Below are 16,918 nucleotides of genomic sequence, written 5' to 3' on the forward strand. Positions count from 1 at the left end.
CAGAATAAAGCAAAAGAATTGGTTGCCTTGATAGCTTCAGCTGTTCAAAGATTATTAGGATCAGTGAGACATGGCTGATGGAAAATGATATACTGACAAGAACAGAACTAGTAGGGTTCAGTTGTGATCTCAGAATGGTGAATTTGGAGAGCAAGGAACACTAATAGTTTGGAAAGCATATGGTGTGAGGTGGACAGGACATTTATTTGGGTGTTGCTACAAGCTAGGGAACACAGAGGGTGAAGAGGAAGATGTTTAGGCAGTTAAGGTGAATGCAAGAATAATGATCATCATGGTAGATTATAATGACAAACGTATAAACTGGGAAGAGGAAACTGCACGTAGCAGTAAATGAACCGAATTTATGGAATTCTTGAGGAACAAATGTCTCAGGCTACATGCAGTAGAAAGAACACAAGGTTCAAGGGTTTTTAAGATTTGTTCATAGCATCAGGGGGGGGGGGCAGGGGGATATCTGATGGTAACTGAAATAGCATCTCACCTCCTAGTTAGACAGCATGACCATATGGTTTTGACTTGGAGGATGAATACATATTCAGAAGTATGAAAGAGAAAGGAATTTATTTAGAATTATAAGGCAGGTGATTATAATAATCTTAGAAAACAGCTTGGAGTAGTTCCATGAATGGAGGATTTGGAAGGGTGAGATATAAGCAGTGCATGGGAACTAGTAAAGAAATATTTATTAGCAGCAATGGCAAGATGTATAACTTGAGAGAAAAAGAGAACACAACATAATGTAAAGTGGATGACAAACAATATCAAGCATGTACTGCAAGTGAAAGAGGTTATGGAGAAGAAAGAGATATAAGAGGGAATGGACAGCAGATGATTAAAGAATATAAGACTCAGACCAGGAGAGTGACCAGTATAGTAAGCAAGGCAAAATTAGAATAAGAGAAAAGATGAGACCAGCCCTGAGATCCAAGGAAAATAATGAGGAATTCTTTCTTTATGTGGCCAGTCAGAAGAGGAGGAATGATTATGGAAGAATGATGCTGTCAGACAAAGATAACAGTAGAGCAACTGTTGCTCTACTCTAATCTTTGGATGCAGAGGACATAGTTGGGGTATTTAATGAACACTTTATTGGGGTAATTCATCCTAGAGGAATAGGTATTAATACCAAAGGTATTGGGTTGGGTTGAGGTTCACAACTGCAAGAGGAGAGTGCATTTCAAATACTGAGTACTTTGGATGTCAATAAAGCAATGAGACTGGATGGGATTTCCCCATGGGTTTTGAGAGAATGTGCTCAAGAACTGATAGCTCTATTAACTTTGCTTTATAATGAGAGTCTGGCTATGGGGAAGGTTCCTAAGGAATGAAGGAGGGTAAGATTACTATTGCATAAGGGTGGTGGCAGAATGGAGATGTCAAAATATAGAACAGTTTGTATTTCATCAGTAGTAGTTACAAGTTGAAGATGAAGGTAATGTTATCTGTGAGATTCAACATGGATTTGTTAAGGGGTTGCATGTGATAGCAATGGATTGCCTTTTATAATAATGTAAAAAGACTGGTCGATGAGGAAAAGGCATATGCTACTATTTTTTTGGATTTTACAAAGGCATTTGAAGGGTTCCACAAGATAAGCTATATTTAAGTTAGATGCATATTGGAGATTGGCTGTCTGATAGATATCAGGCAACTGTGTTTGAGGAGTAGTATTTAGGAAGCAAAAGTTTACAAGTGGGTTTGCACAGGACTCAGTATTTGTACTTGTAATGTTAACTTTTATATGAATGACAGTCAATGGATTGATTGAATATCCCTTCAATCCATTGTCAATGAATTGAAGAGAATATTCTGTTGTTTGCAGATGATATGAAGTTGGGAAGGATAACTAGTAATAATGCAGATATGGTAGCACTTATTTGAATAAATTGGACAGATGGCTATATGAATGAGGATTTTAGTTTAATTCAACTAAATGTAACATCTTGAAGTCTGGGACAGACCAATGGAAAGGCTGTATATTCTGTTAGAGGAACTGAACTGAGGAAGAGTGGAGGGGGAGGCAAGGGTTCTTTGGAGAGATGATTGATAAAAACTTGAGGTTCAGAAGAGAAATTGTAAAAGTGGTGAAGTTGCCTAGAGGATTGCTGCAATACTAAGAACAATATTGACCATCAGAGATAGAAGAATTGTGATTCCATTGTATCAGACCCTGATCAGACCACACAGGGACTATTTTACTCATATTTCCTCACCAGGATTGGAAGGGGATAAACCTTAGAAAGAGTACACCAGCAGATAAGAAAAATGATATTGGGACTGTACAATGTTTGCAATGAGGGAATGTGGACTACAAAATTTGGTGATTAGAAGAAGCAGAGGTGATATGATTGACACAGGTTGAATATTTTATTGGGCACTGGGGAATTCACTGGTATGGTTAAACAAAAGGAAGGAGCAAAGACAAGGGGACCCATCCCTAGAAGTCATGAAAGGAATTCATGAGCAAGAGGGTCAAGAATGGTTTCTTTGCATGGAAGGTGGATGAACCATGGAATGCATTGCCTGATAGGGTGCTGAGATACTGAATGGTGAATGACTTTAATCAGTGGTGTGATAGACTATGTGTTGTCCAGGATAGGCACTACATGATGAGTCTTGTGATTCCATGGAAGTTCTGAATGATAATAATGATACTAATTCATTTTGTTGTTGACATTAACACTGTTCTTGAAACAACATATTACGTTATGCAACCTATACTTAAGGAATCAAGTGCCTATTCATATTGTTAGGTTCAACCAATAGATCTTGTCAAGAATTTTTATCCTTGCAGCAATGTATATACCAGATACATACAGAGATGCAATTGATGCTAATTAAAGAGACAGAGCATGTTTCAGAATAACAATCTCATTTCTAATGAATATAGTCAAGAATTAAAAATAGTACACTGTTGGAAAGACCTCTGGAAAAATAAGTGATTTTGAGGGATAGCTAGCAGTATTTCACGAATTTTAGTGTTGTACATTTTATTTTTGATAACGAAGTGTGTCTGAGTGATTTTTGGCATGATTTATGAGTTGAAATTGCCTTCATTAAATATAACACAATGGCAGTACTTATGAGGTCAATCACATGGATGTCGACTGGTGCAACTAGGCGAATGCTGCAAAAATCAAGTGGCATTAATGACATTAATGTAATGAGTGGAATATATATGCATGGCAGAGTGTAAGAGAAGTGTTTGTGGAGGGAGGGAGGGAGGGATGGAGGGAGAGAGAGAGAGAGAGAGAGAGAGAGAGAGTGAATGGTAGACGAGAGAAAGTATTGATTTGCAGGAAGCATGAAATATAATTAGACCATTAGGCAATGCATTTGAAACAGACTGAAAAGATAGAAGATGGTGTAAATCAAAGAAACTGAAATAAAACGTATGCTAGTGAAATTGAGGGAATGAAAGAATGCAAGAATGTGGAAGCGGAAGTTAGTGATAAGGGAGTGAAAGAAAGTATGGATGAAGAAACGGAAGTAAGGTGCGGCAGAATGACAAGTAGTGAACGTGGATTGACAGAGAGTGAAATTGTCAGAATACAAGATTTGATGAAACAGTTATTGAAAATGAAAAAGGAAATGAGGAATATGCAGAGTGATGCTTTTAGTGGAAACTAATAAAAGTGTGTAAGAGCATAGAATGAGAGAAAAAAGAGTATAAGACGTGATGAATGATTCCACGATAGCAGTATAGAGATTCCATAGTTAGAGGATTAGTTAACGAGAGAATCCTTAAGATCTGCTATCCAGGAGGAAGAATAATTCAGGCATTGGAAATGATTAAGAAAGATTTATGAATTAATGCCACTTGAACAAATGATCTAAGTGGAGATAAGGAGCATGTGAGGGCAAATATCAGAAGGTTATTGAGAAGAGTGAACGATAACAGTGTAGTGGGAAAGGTTGTGCGTTGCCGAGGTATGACAATGATAAGTTTTGACGGAGAGCCAAAATCATGAATGTATGCTAGTGGAGCTATGTGAAAAGAAGGGAGTACAGTTGGTGGATGTATGGCATGTGTTTGAGGGAAGAATGAAATTACACAGGCATGATGGATTGCATTTGAATGGCTTTGAAGTGAGTGCTCTGGAGAAAGTTTTGCTGGATGAAAGTACACTGTGTGATACATGCAAGAGAGATCAGAAGTAACAGACGAACTGTAAAATCAGGAAGGTGGTATTGAAGAGACAGAAGTGCTTGGCAGTAAAAACAGTAGTAGTGTGTGAGAGATCAAGAATGCAAAAGAAAAGGGAACAGAGGAAGCCTGGGTAGACAGGGAGACATGGTATAGGGAGAATGGATGTTGAAAGTGGCAGTGAATGTGTCTATGAAGATGGAGTATGTTTTGATATGGGTGAGGAATTTGAAGCTGAGCAAATATGTGTGGTAAGTGGTGATAAAGGTGATGGAGCAGGTGTGGTGGAGAAATCACAACCAACAAGTGGCTTGGATAGGACTGGTTATAGAACTAAAAGTGAATTATTGCATCTGATTACAAATGCCAGAAGTGTCAGAAATAAGGGAGATGAAATGGTTTCACTCATTGAGATTATTCACCACAAAATCACTGAATAAGTGAAACATGATTAAATGAAGAAGACATTCTAATGGGAATAGAAACAGAAGGATACATTATTTTCCCCGAGGATTGAAAGGAAAAGAAGTGGGGGGGGGGTGCTGCTGATGGTAGCAGTGGAATTATGGCCAAACAAAGAAGACATGAAACAGGGAAATAGTGGCCATGCCTATGAGGCAGGTTGACAGGAAGACATATTTAATTGGATGTTGCTATAGGACTGGAAATGTGCAAGGTGTTGATGAAGAAATTTATAAACAACTTGGAATTGTGAACAAAGGAAGAGTAATTTTATGGGTGATTTTAATTATGGCAGTATAGATTAGAATGAAGAGATAGCATTGGGAAGAAGGAAAATGAATTTCTCTAGTTCTCAGAGATAACAATCTCAGGCAGCAAGTAAAGAAGTGCACACGAGGACCGAGATTTTTAGATCTGATTATATCATCTGAGGATGTAACTGTGAGTGGAGTTTCACACTTTCCTACAGTCGGTGAGACTAATTAATTCCTTAACTAAGTCCTTAGGAAATTTGTAACTTGTGGCAAACACATAATGCAATTTAATTTGTACAAAATTTATAACACTTTTTTTTTGTAATATAATTATTAGTATGCTAACAATAAATTTATGTGCGCATTTGGATGTAGTCATGAAAATTTTAAATAAAAAAGAAACCTTACTACAATAATATAACAATAAGTTATAATTAATTAATTAAATTTTTTATTAGTATACAGGTAATAAATTTATATTATCCACATTTGGATGTAGTCATGAAAATTTTAAATCAAAACGAAACTTTACTACAATAATATAACAATAAGTTATAATTAATTTATCTAAACACACAATTGAAGATGTCTGTTTAGTAACAAAACAATATGTTTAAACTAAAGTGAGCAGTATTTATATTACTTATATATATATATATATGTATATATGTGTGTGTGTGTGTGTGTGTGTGTGTGTGTGTGTGTGTGTGTGTGTGTGTGTGTGTGTGTGTGTGTGTGTGTGTGTGTGTGTGTTAAAGAAATTAAGAAATTTTAGACTTCGTTTTAATCCTTTCCTTCATGCTCACACGGTGATCAGAATACATCATGAAAATTATGGAAATAACTACTGTGTTAGAGTAAAACTTTAGTTTAATATTAGCCAAAATAAACACTCGATGTTTTGCCTTCACATTAAGGTCATCATCTGGAGTGTACACGTTTATACAAAGAAACAAGCTGCACTGCAATCTATATGGTATACTAAAGTTAATAACCAACCGTTGCAATTATTGGCCTAACGTTTGGTGAAGAAAAGAAAAAAAAAATTACTACATCAAAGCTAGAGTCCTATTATTATTGTTATCTATTAGGTTATAAAATAAAATTAAGCTGGAGAGCTACATGTTTACAAAAAGGAAAAAAATAAAAAATCATAAATAAAAATAAAAGATTACTTATATAAGTATACATATAAATCACAACCAACTGGTATGGATAGTAGCCAATAAAAGCTGAAAAACTGCTTAGAGTCCTAAAGTCATCGTTTACTGGAAACTAAGTAGGCTGAATGTGTGCCATCCAAATTTTTGGAATTTTTATGCCACCATTATTGTTAAGATTAGGGTGGTCAATCAAAACTTTACAGGCTATTTTAAATTTTTGTTCATACCAGGTCTTCATATGATGCAACAAGCAAGTACTTTTCGCAATCAATTTGGTGGTGTTAAGAGCATAATCTGAGAGGCCTGGTTCATCAAAATTGTTAAATTTAATGTGTTGCTTTTTTGTGCTCTCTTTTTTATGGATAGGGATTGTACATCCAGTTTCCTCAATATAAGGTAAGTTACATGTACAACAGATACAATAAACTCAAAGGATGTGCCAATGGGGGGGGGGGAGGAATCCTTATAGGAGTTGAATATGTTTTTTAATTTTAAAGGTGGTTTAAAAGTGGCATTAACATTATAATGTTGTAGGATTCTATTAATTTTTTCTCATAATCTTTTAATGCATGGGATAGCTATGGTTTTACTGTAATCTATATTATTTTTTGATGTAGCTTTATGAAGAACTTTATTAATTGTATTTTTCCTATAGATATTATTTATAAATGTATTGCTAATAATTTTTAATTCTTGTTTAAGAACTTGTTCATTAGAGCAAATTGTCATAGCTCTGTTTTCGAGGGTGTTAAGACTCCAAATTTTTGTGAAGGGTGGTGATATGAGTTAGCATGTATACAGTATATTAGCTGGTATGTATAGGTTTGCAGTAAACAGTGAAGCATAGACAGCCTGAGAGAATAACTGTGACTAGTATCTCCAGGAAAGGGAGCAAGTTCTGATTTTCAATTTCTATAGTAAATTCTATGTGCTCATATTGTTTGTTCAGGTGGCTAAGGAATGTTTTTAAAGTTTGACGACTGTGGCCAGATAACGAAAACATTGTCAACATATTTAAGCCAAACTGTAGAATAAAGGAATCAAGAGCACGTTGCTCAAAAGCTTCTTTTTTGTAGGTAAAATTTATTTTGCCACACAAAGTAAGTGGAACATAGTACGTGGACAAAGAGAGCGGTAATGTCGGGTGGAAATTTGTGCTGTAGAAGAATAATTGTATCACTGATTGGGACATTTGTGAAAAGGGTAGAAATGTCAAAACTGACAAATAAATCATCTTTGCCAAGGGTTATGTTTTTAATTTTGTTTATAAAGTGTTGTGTGTTCTTTATATAGGAGGGGGAATGTCCTATCAACTCCTCAAGTGTTGATGCTCGGCGATAATTAGGGCTGTCTATTCCCTCAACCATCGGCTGAAGTGGAACGCCATGTTTGAGTACCTTGGGCACACCATATATTCTGGGGAACAGGCACAATTAGGTATAAGTTTTTTAACAGTTCTGACGGCCAAGAAGTGACAGCCTTGAATAATTTCACAGTTCTTTTCTTTATCCTGTTCGTTGGATTATAGGTCACACGTTTATAGATGCTCTTATCGAAGACTAGTTGATTCATCTGATGGATATAAGTTGATGTGTCAAGGACAACCGTTTCATTAGGGCAGAAGGAGAATAGAAACAGTAGAAGAAAGGGAATGAGAGAGTTATGAAAATGATAGAAGAGAGCATGGAAACAGTTGGAAAGAGGGAATGACAAGAATGCAAGGTAGTGCTGGAACCAGGGATAGAATGATGCCAGAACAGCAGGTAAGTGGGGAACATAGAGAGAAAGGGTTAGAGGAGAGACAGAGTGAGGGATGCAAGTGAGCAATCAAAGAACAGATGGTAAGAGGTACGATGTTTGGAGACTCGATGATATGGAGTATGACGTATGGACACTTGATACGTGGCGTGCAAGATAGGATGCCAGAGGAGCGTTTGCCTGGAGGAATGATATAAACTGTGGCTATGGCAATTAAGTAGGGTGAAAGTGAGGATTCTTTTGTACAACCTCAAACAAAATGATGAGAGGAAAGATAGTTTGATTGTGTCTTATCCAGGTATGTTAACGAGCTGAGCAGAAGAGAAGTAATAATAATAATAATTATTATTATCCTAACATCATGTCAAGAAAAACTATTCGTCTTTCACACACTATTTATTATACCCCGCCTTAAACTCATTCATGGTCATAGCACCCACAACAGACTCTGGCAGCTTATTCCACACATTTACCACTCTCCAAGTAAAGAACCCAGCTCTAACACCCCTGCTAACCACACTCTTGCCCAGCTTTCATAGGTAACCCCTAGTTCTCCCACCACCTGTCCTGATCTCAAAAATATCCTCTGAATTAATCCTATAGAAACCCTTTAGCAATTTGAATCCTATCTCAATCGTATCTCCCCTTTTCTGCCTATCAACCAATTTCTGCAACCCACAAAATTTCAACCTGTTCTCATATGGTTCATTCTATAGACCTGCTATCATCTTAGTCACTCGCCTCTGGATCCTCTCCACCTCCTCCTCATCAAGAAGGAACCTAGGTGACCAAATCTGGGCACAGTAGTTGAGATGAGGTCTTATCAAGGCTCGGTACAGAGGTACAATAACTTGCTTGTCTCTGCTCGTCAAGGTATTTTTCAACAACCAAGCGAGTTGATGAGCTGATTTAGCTACTTTTGCAATGTGCCCCCTAAACTTCATCTCCCTATCCACCACACTCCCGAGTCCCTGGCCTCATCAATTTCCTGGAGTACAGTTCCACCAATGTGGTATACTGCTGCTAATCTTTTCACCCCAAAATGCATAACCTTACATTTTGTCACATTAAATTGACATCCATTCTCCTTAGCCCAGTACTCCAATCTATCCAAGTCGTCCTGCAAGATTCTGACATCTTCTGCATTCACTATTGCCCTACCCAACTTTGCATCATCAGCGAACAAATGAACCGTTCCTCTTAGATCCTTCCCTATATCGTTAATGAACAAATTAAACAGTAGTGGTCCAAGAACAGAACCCAGCGGCACACCACTAGTCGCAGGCCATCTTTTGGACTCTACTCCTGAATAAACTACTCTTTGATATCTCTCCATCAACCAACTACCTATCCATCTCACCACATCTATATCCATTCCCATATGTTGTAGTTCATGGATTAGAATTCCATGTGGTATCCTGTCAAATGCCTTAGCCAGGTCCAGCAGAATCACTGTAAACCCATTACCCTTATCCAGTTAAGCCGTCACTGTGTTATAAAACTTGAGCAAGTTACTGAGGCATGATCTACCCTTCATAAATCCATGCTGTCCCCCATGTAGTATCTCATTTTTATCAATCCATTCCTGTATTTTTCCCTTCACTACTTTCTCCAAGATCTTGACAATGACTCCTGATATGTTGATCAGTCGGTAATTTGCAACCATAGTCTTGGATCCTCCATTATGCAGTGGACTATTTTCCCTTCTTTCCACACCTTCAGGACTAAACCAGACCTGAGACTCATATTAAACAACATGGTCAAGGGCACTGATAATTCTTTAGCCGCTTCACGCAAGACCCATGCCGGTATACCATCCAATCGCACAGATGTATTCACATTAAGGTTCTGTAATAGACTATTCACCTTCACTTCATTCATCACAATTCCCATATAAACTAATGGTTCCTTCAATTTTTCCATGTAGTGACCTGGATGATATACTCTTGCAAAGTGCCTCTGTAATTCCACTATATCGACTGATTCAGTGACCTCCATGCCATCGGCATTCCTTAAAATCATTCTGCTGTGTACAGTTTTTCTTTTACTTGCAGCATATTGAAAGAACTGTTTGGGATTCTCTTGAGTTTGCATAGCTAGTTTCCTTTCATAATCAGCTTTTGCTTTTCTTACCACACTTGTTAGCCTTCTGGCCTGCACTTTATACCTTTTTGTGCCTGCAGGTCACCTCATTCTTTAAATTCCCTCCACAGTTTTTTTTTTTTTTTTTTTTTTTTTTTCGCTCAAGCTTAATGGTGTTATTCATCCATTTATCCCCTACTTGTTTTACTATTCGGATCCTAGGTACGCAATCAGCCATAACCTCATGTAAATGCTCCTTGGCCACTTCCCATGTTCTATCGACAGCCAGTCCTTGCAGTTTTGCATGCCATGGCACTGAACCAAGCAATCTCCTAAGCTTGTTATAATTGCCAGCACGGTAATTCCAAATATACCCTGTCTTAATCGAAAATTCCACACACCTTTGGCCACCTCCCAGTGATCACCTTATGATTACTCTCACCAATATGTGGCAATATGGTATATTCATTACAGTCAAATTCTCAGATGCTATTACCAGGTCAAGCACTCTCACACCCCCTAGTATTTTCAATTACATGCTATCTCAGATAGTTATCCCTTAATAATTGAATAAAATCCATTTCCTTCCTCACATGTGTCCTCTCCTCCTTCCAATCAATGTTACCATAGTTGAAATCCCCCATAATAATTACCCTCCTTCCACTCATTTCATCAATTTGTTTATGCGTACTATCTCCACCATCTATTCCATCACCTGGTCTATAGCAGCACCCAACTGTATATTTTGTTCTGCCAGTCTCAATCTTACACCAAATAGCCTCAAATGAGCTCTTTTCACTATCTTGTGATACAATTTAATTTTCCTTGGCTGCAGTTCATCAGCTATCATCAATAACACCCCTCCCCTATTTTATTTTTTCTGTCCCTCCTAAACACACTATAACCAACACATTCTATCCCACTAACTATATCATCTTCTGTCAGCCATGTTTCACTAATGCCAATAACCTGTGGCCAGGAAGAGCCAATCAAGGCCAAAAATTCTCCCTTCTTGTTCCTAATACTCCTGGTATTAGTATGAAATGCATATTAGTATACATGAAATGCAGTGGTCCTCTTGTCCCACCCCTATCTTGATGCGTTATTCTAACTATCCCATTCCAATTTTTTGTCCTTACTACTGACTCGGGTACATTATATACATTCTTACACTCAACTGTCTCACTGATGTCCGCATATCCAATCCCTCCCTCCTCCTTGGTAGTTCTAGTTTCCCTGGTTCTGCACATCCATTTTCACTTCATTCAGCAACACTTTTTCCAGTTTCCACACACCAAATCCATTCAAATGCAGGCCATCCATCTTGTATAAATCCTTTCACCCATCAAACTCATTCCACACCACACCGTCTGCATAACCTGCACATAATGTCATTTGCCACTGCACATTTTGTATCACTGCGCACAACCTAGCGATCTCACTTCCTACAAATAATTCCTCATTTTTTTCATCATTTAAACCATTTTCTCTCTCTGTATAGTTTCTTTCACTCTTTCTTTGATCACCGCTCTCATTGCCATCTTGTACATCATTGCAATTCCCTATCAAGCCACTATTTTCACTCACATTTTGGCTTTCTTCTACCATAACTATCTTACAACCTGACACATACTTCAACTCCTCACTTTGTTTACACTTTCTGCACATTCTCACACCACTATCACTTTCAATCCAAACTCCAGCCTCATTCGGGAATGCATACATCCCACACACATCACATTGGACAAAACTCCCTTTCATTACAGTTTTTGAACAAAGGCGTCGTATTTTTGGACGGCATTGGCGCCATGTGCTATTGTATGAAACGTATCATTTAAATACTAAATTAAATAAAACAGATTTCACTCCAAAATCACCCAGACACAACAAGCTACCAAAATTAGACAATATTACGTTATGATTTAAACCTATATTCTAATTTTCACTGAAAATTATACTAAGCTTTCGGGAGCTCTCTGAAAACACTACACACCATGCAGTCCTCTAGCGCCCAAGATGTTGCAAGTATAATAAATCCAGTATACTCCAGGGTGGGTTAGTAGAGGGAGTGGGTCTTTGGATGAGTTGAGTAAGTTTTTTAAATTTGCAGGAGGTTTAGAGGTGGCTTTGAGGTTGTACTTTTGTAGTAATCTGTTTATTTTGTCTGATATTCCTTTAATGTAGGGAATGGTTATAGTTTTACTGTAGTCTGGTATGTCCTTGTTTTTTATTGTGGCTTTGTAGAGAATTTTGTTAATAGTGTGTTGGCTGCATCCGTTTTTTTGTAAGTTATTACTGATAATTTTAAATTTGTCTTTGAGTGCCTGTTCACTGGAACAGATCATCTGAGCTCTGTTTTTTAGCATGTTGATGACACCTAGTTTTTGTATTCGGTGGTGGTAGGAGTTTATGTGTATATATTGTCCTGTATGTGTCGGTTTTCGGTAAACAGTGAAGGAAAGATTGCAAGAGGGAAGACGTGTGACAAGTGTATCTAGAAATGGAAGTGTGTTGTTTATTTTTCAATTTCACATTGAAATTGAAAAAAAATTGAAAAATTGAAATTGTGCGTGTTTGTGTTGTTTGTAAGGTGGCTAAGGAAGGTCTCTAACATGTCCGATGGCCCCAGAGCGCGAAAACATTGTCAACATATCTAAGAAAGACTTTGGGTTTTAGAGGTTTTAGGTTAGAGGTTTAGTAAGCACTACTCAGAGAGCAGATCCAAGCTACCAGAAAGAATCTAGCTGCTACACAAAACCAGCTACTGAAAGATAAAAAACGGAACTGTCTGGCTACTTACACGCAGATATCTGGATAATCCTAGAAATGATTACGAACAACACAGCAAATCACATCCTCCAAACGAAGAAAGGAAACCTAATTTCCAAATTCCAAAGACTAAAAGAACAACAAAACCAGCTGCCATATTCAAAGTTTGCCACAGTGAACAAGAACAACCAACCAGAAGCAAGAAACAACAGGAGCCACCAATCACCCACACAGTCAACCTATCTAACCACGCTCTAAACAAAGACGAAATCTCTATACTTAAGAAAGGTTTAAATTTTGCTATAGCACTGAAATCGATAAACAAACTTGAAGTTATTTGTAATATAGAAGGAGGCCTAAGATTCACACCTAATAACATAGCAGATAAAATACGTATAATAACTGCCAACATTTTAAACCATAACAAAACAATAATAAGCAACATAACTAAACACGAATTAACAGTGATAAAATCACTTAAAACAAATCCGAACATAGTAATAACCAGAGCTGATAAAGGAAATGTCACTGTCATTTTAAACCATACCACTTATGTAGAAAAAATGAATCTCCTGGTCTCTGGCAATAACACATACAAATTAGTTAACTACAACCCAACCACCAGAATAAAAAACAAAACAGAGAAACTACTTTAGTCAATTACCACATTGCCCGAAGAAACGGTCAAAAAACTATTTCCTCACTATGCGCACTCCCCAAGAATTTATGGACTACCAAAAATTCACAAAGAAAACACTAAGACCTATCGTTGAAGGAATTGATAGCCTGACGTATCACTTAGCCAAAAAATTAACGGTAACACTCAAGGAGTTGGTAGGTCATTCCCCATCCTATATCAAAAACACACAACACTTCATAAACATCATCAAAGACATTACATTAGAAAAAGATGATTTATTAGTCAGTTTTGACGTCTCTGCCCTCTTTATGAATGTCCCAATCAATGACACAATCCTTTTCCTACAGAACAAATTCCCTCCAGCTATCACGGTGCTCATTGCGCATGTATTACGGTCGGGTTATTTTGTAAGACAAAACGCCTTTTACTTACAAAAAGAAGGCACAGCCATGGGCTCACCATTATTCCCCCCTATTGCTAACTTTTACATGAAACATTTTGAGCAACTTGCCCTTGATTCCTCCCCTCTAAAACCCAAAGTCTGGCTTAGATACATTGACGATGTTTTTGCGATCTGGTCTCATGGCTGCCAGACATTAGACACCTTCCTTAGCCACCTAAACAAACAACGCAAACGCATATAGTTGACAATTGAAATTGAAAAACACAACACACTTCCATTTCTAGATACACTTGTCACATGTCTTCCCTCTGGCAATCTTTCCTTCACCGTTTACCGAAAACCAACACATATGGGACAATATATACACATAAACTCCTACCACCACCGAACACAAAAACTAGGTGTCATCAACATGCTAAAAAACAGAGCTCAGATGATCTGTTCCAGTGAACAGGCACTAAAAGACAAATTTAAAATTATCAGTCATAACTTACAAAAAAACGGATGCAGCCAAAACACTATTAACAAAATTCTCTACAAAACTACAATAAAAAAACAAAGACAAACCAGACTACAGTAAAACTATAACATTCCCTAGATTAAAGGAATATCAGACAAAATAAACAGAGTACTACAAAAGTACAACCTCAAAGCCACCTTTAAATCTCCTGCAAAATTAAAAAGTTTACTTATCTCATCCAAAGACCCACCCCTCTCCACTAGCCCACCCTGGAGTATAGCGGATTTATTGTACTTGCAACATACCATATATAGGAGAAACAGGATGCACAATTCCTATTAGACAAAAGGAATATCAACGACACATTAAATATAATTATTAAGGTGAAACTGGCCTTTTTAATCATGCCCTGAATACCTTACACAGAACTGATTGGAAAACCACTAGGTGTCTACATCACACTAAAACATGGTATGAACAGAAATTCAAGGAGGCCTGTGAGATTATTATCAACCACCCCAATCTGAACAATAATGATGGTCTAAAAATCCCAAACATATGGAACGTATATCTTCGACCCACGGAAATTTCCTCACTAAGAACAACTATAAAGAGTCCTAAAAAATCTAGTATTGTAAATCAAAAAATAAGAATTGTAATACTAAAAATAGGACACCAATTGTTTCTAAAAGAAAACCATCTGAAAGAATGTTTATTCCTGTCATCATAAAATAGAATTTAGCTTGATGTAATTTATATTTTTTTTTTTTTTTTTTCACCAGAGGTCATGCCAGTAGAATAACATGTGATCAAATCATTGTTTCTCTAGCTTACAGTTAATGATGTAACTCAGCTTGTCCTGTATATTTATGTATGCTCCAGATGATGATCTTGATGTGATTTTAACATGGTTGTAAAGCCCATAAAATTTTTAAAATGAATGCTGATCACTATGTAACCATAAAAGAAAGGAAGATTGAATCATGTATGTCACTATGTTCCCAAAACAGTAATGACATATAGATACTTATTTTTATCAAATTTTAACTGCTGTAGTCAAATTGTATTTTTACATTGACTTTCGAGTTTTTGCTGGTAAGTGCAGCTAATCTATTAGCAATCTTTGCAATTTGTTTTCATGTATTAATACACCACAGAAGGTGAGATTTGCATTTTTAATTCAAATCTCACCTTCTGTAGCCTTAAAATAATGGGCCGTCCTAAATACTGTTATTTATATGATTGTTACTAGAAAAGTCATTACAAAAGTTCTGCACACTTTCCCACAGAATAGTGTTTTTTTTCCTCAATTTAGGAAAGAGAGAGAAGACTGAATTGATCAAGATTATAGGGAGGGAAGGGGAAAGAATCAACAACTCTCTATACTTTTCTACTTCAATTTTTCGAATTTCAAACATTTTTCAATTTTTTCAAAGACAGGAAAGATATCTCACCTATGTATGACTTTTTTCAATTCTGAACTTTTTTTTCATAAAACAAGAATGAAAATAACAGAAAATGAGCACACAATGTTTTTACTCAGAATCTGGTTTATAAATAATGTGAAGGTAGACACTACTAGTTTTTTTTATTATCATAATCCCTCCAAGGAGTAAAAAGATTCATCATGGGAAGTCAACACTCTCACTCAAATAATAAATTTAGTTTAATCCTTTATCCAAGTGTGAGCAAACAAAGTTTGCACCTGAAAGTATCTTCAGGACTGGGGTAAGGTGGCACAACACCAGGCAACTCGTTGCAAAGGTGGAGCAAGCTAACATCACTCCTATAATGCAAAGTATAGGAGTGATGTATAGTATCTCCCATAATGCAAAACACATCTCCTTGCAGATATGTATAATGTTATGCATTAAGGGAAGGGCAACTACCCAGACTAGTTTCGACTTTTATTGAGGTCTCTTCAGTGGGAACCAGGCCTAAGTGGAGATACCAGGCAGAAGCATTAGCAAGGTCATCTCGACCTATAGGAGTTGCCAAACGGTGTGCCACGTTTTTATTAAATTACTCTGGATTTAGAGAAAGATGTTGAAAGTTTATTTTTCACTTGGTTAGACTATAATAAATTTAGTTTAATCCTTTATCCAAGTGTTAGCAAACAAAGTTTGCGCCTGAAAATTTCTTCAGGACTGGGGTAAGGTAGTACAACACCAACAAAAACTCGTAGCAAAGGTGGACCAAGCTAACAACACTCCTATCTCAGTATTTCCCATAATGCAAAACACATAAGTGGCACACCTTTTGTCAACTCCTATAGGTAAAGCTCAAGGTAGAGATGACCTTGCTAATGCTTCTGCCTGGTTCCCACTGAAGAGACCTCAATAAAGGTCGAAACTAGTCTGGGTAGTGGCCCTTCCCTTAATGCATAACATTATACATATCCACAAGGAGATGTGTTTTGCATTATGGGAGATACTGAGATAGGAGTGATGTTATCTTGCTCCACCTTTGCAACGAGTTTCCGGGTGCTGTACCACCTTAACTCAGTCCTGAGGATACTTTCAGGTGCAAACTTTGTTTGCTCACATTTGGATAAAGGATTAAACTAAATTTATTATAGTCTAACCAAGTGAAAAATAAACTTTCAACTCTTACTCAAAAAATCATCAAACCATGTCTTAAACCCATTTAGAGTTCCATGCTCACCACCACACTCTCAGGAAATGCATTTTGCTCAATAATTGATCTCCATGCAAAGAAACTACTCCTCATTTTGCTCACAATCCTCCCTCAGCAACTTA

At 37.0% G+C, this 16,918-nt stretch overlaps 1 protein-coding gene across 1 annotated transcript in view; it reads right to left on the reverse strand.

Annotated features, from left to right (window-relative positions):
• Window positions 1-16,918, reverse strand: part of Cad74A (cadherin 74A) — an 850,889-nt gene that overhangs the window by 306,046 nt on the left and 527,925 nt on the right. The window lies entirely within an intron of this gene.

Source organism: Typopeltis vanoorti, chromosome 8, assembly GCF_054136105.1.
Source record: "Typopeltis vanoorti isolate ZY-2024b chromosome 8, IOZ_Tvanoo_1.0, whole genome shotgun sequence".
NCBI lineage: Eukaryota > Metazoa > Arthropoda > Arachnida > Uropygi > Thelyphonidae > Typopeltis > Typopeltis vanoorti.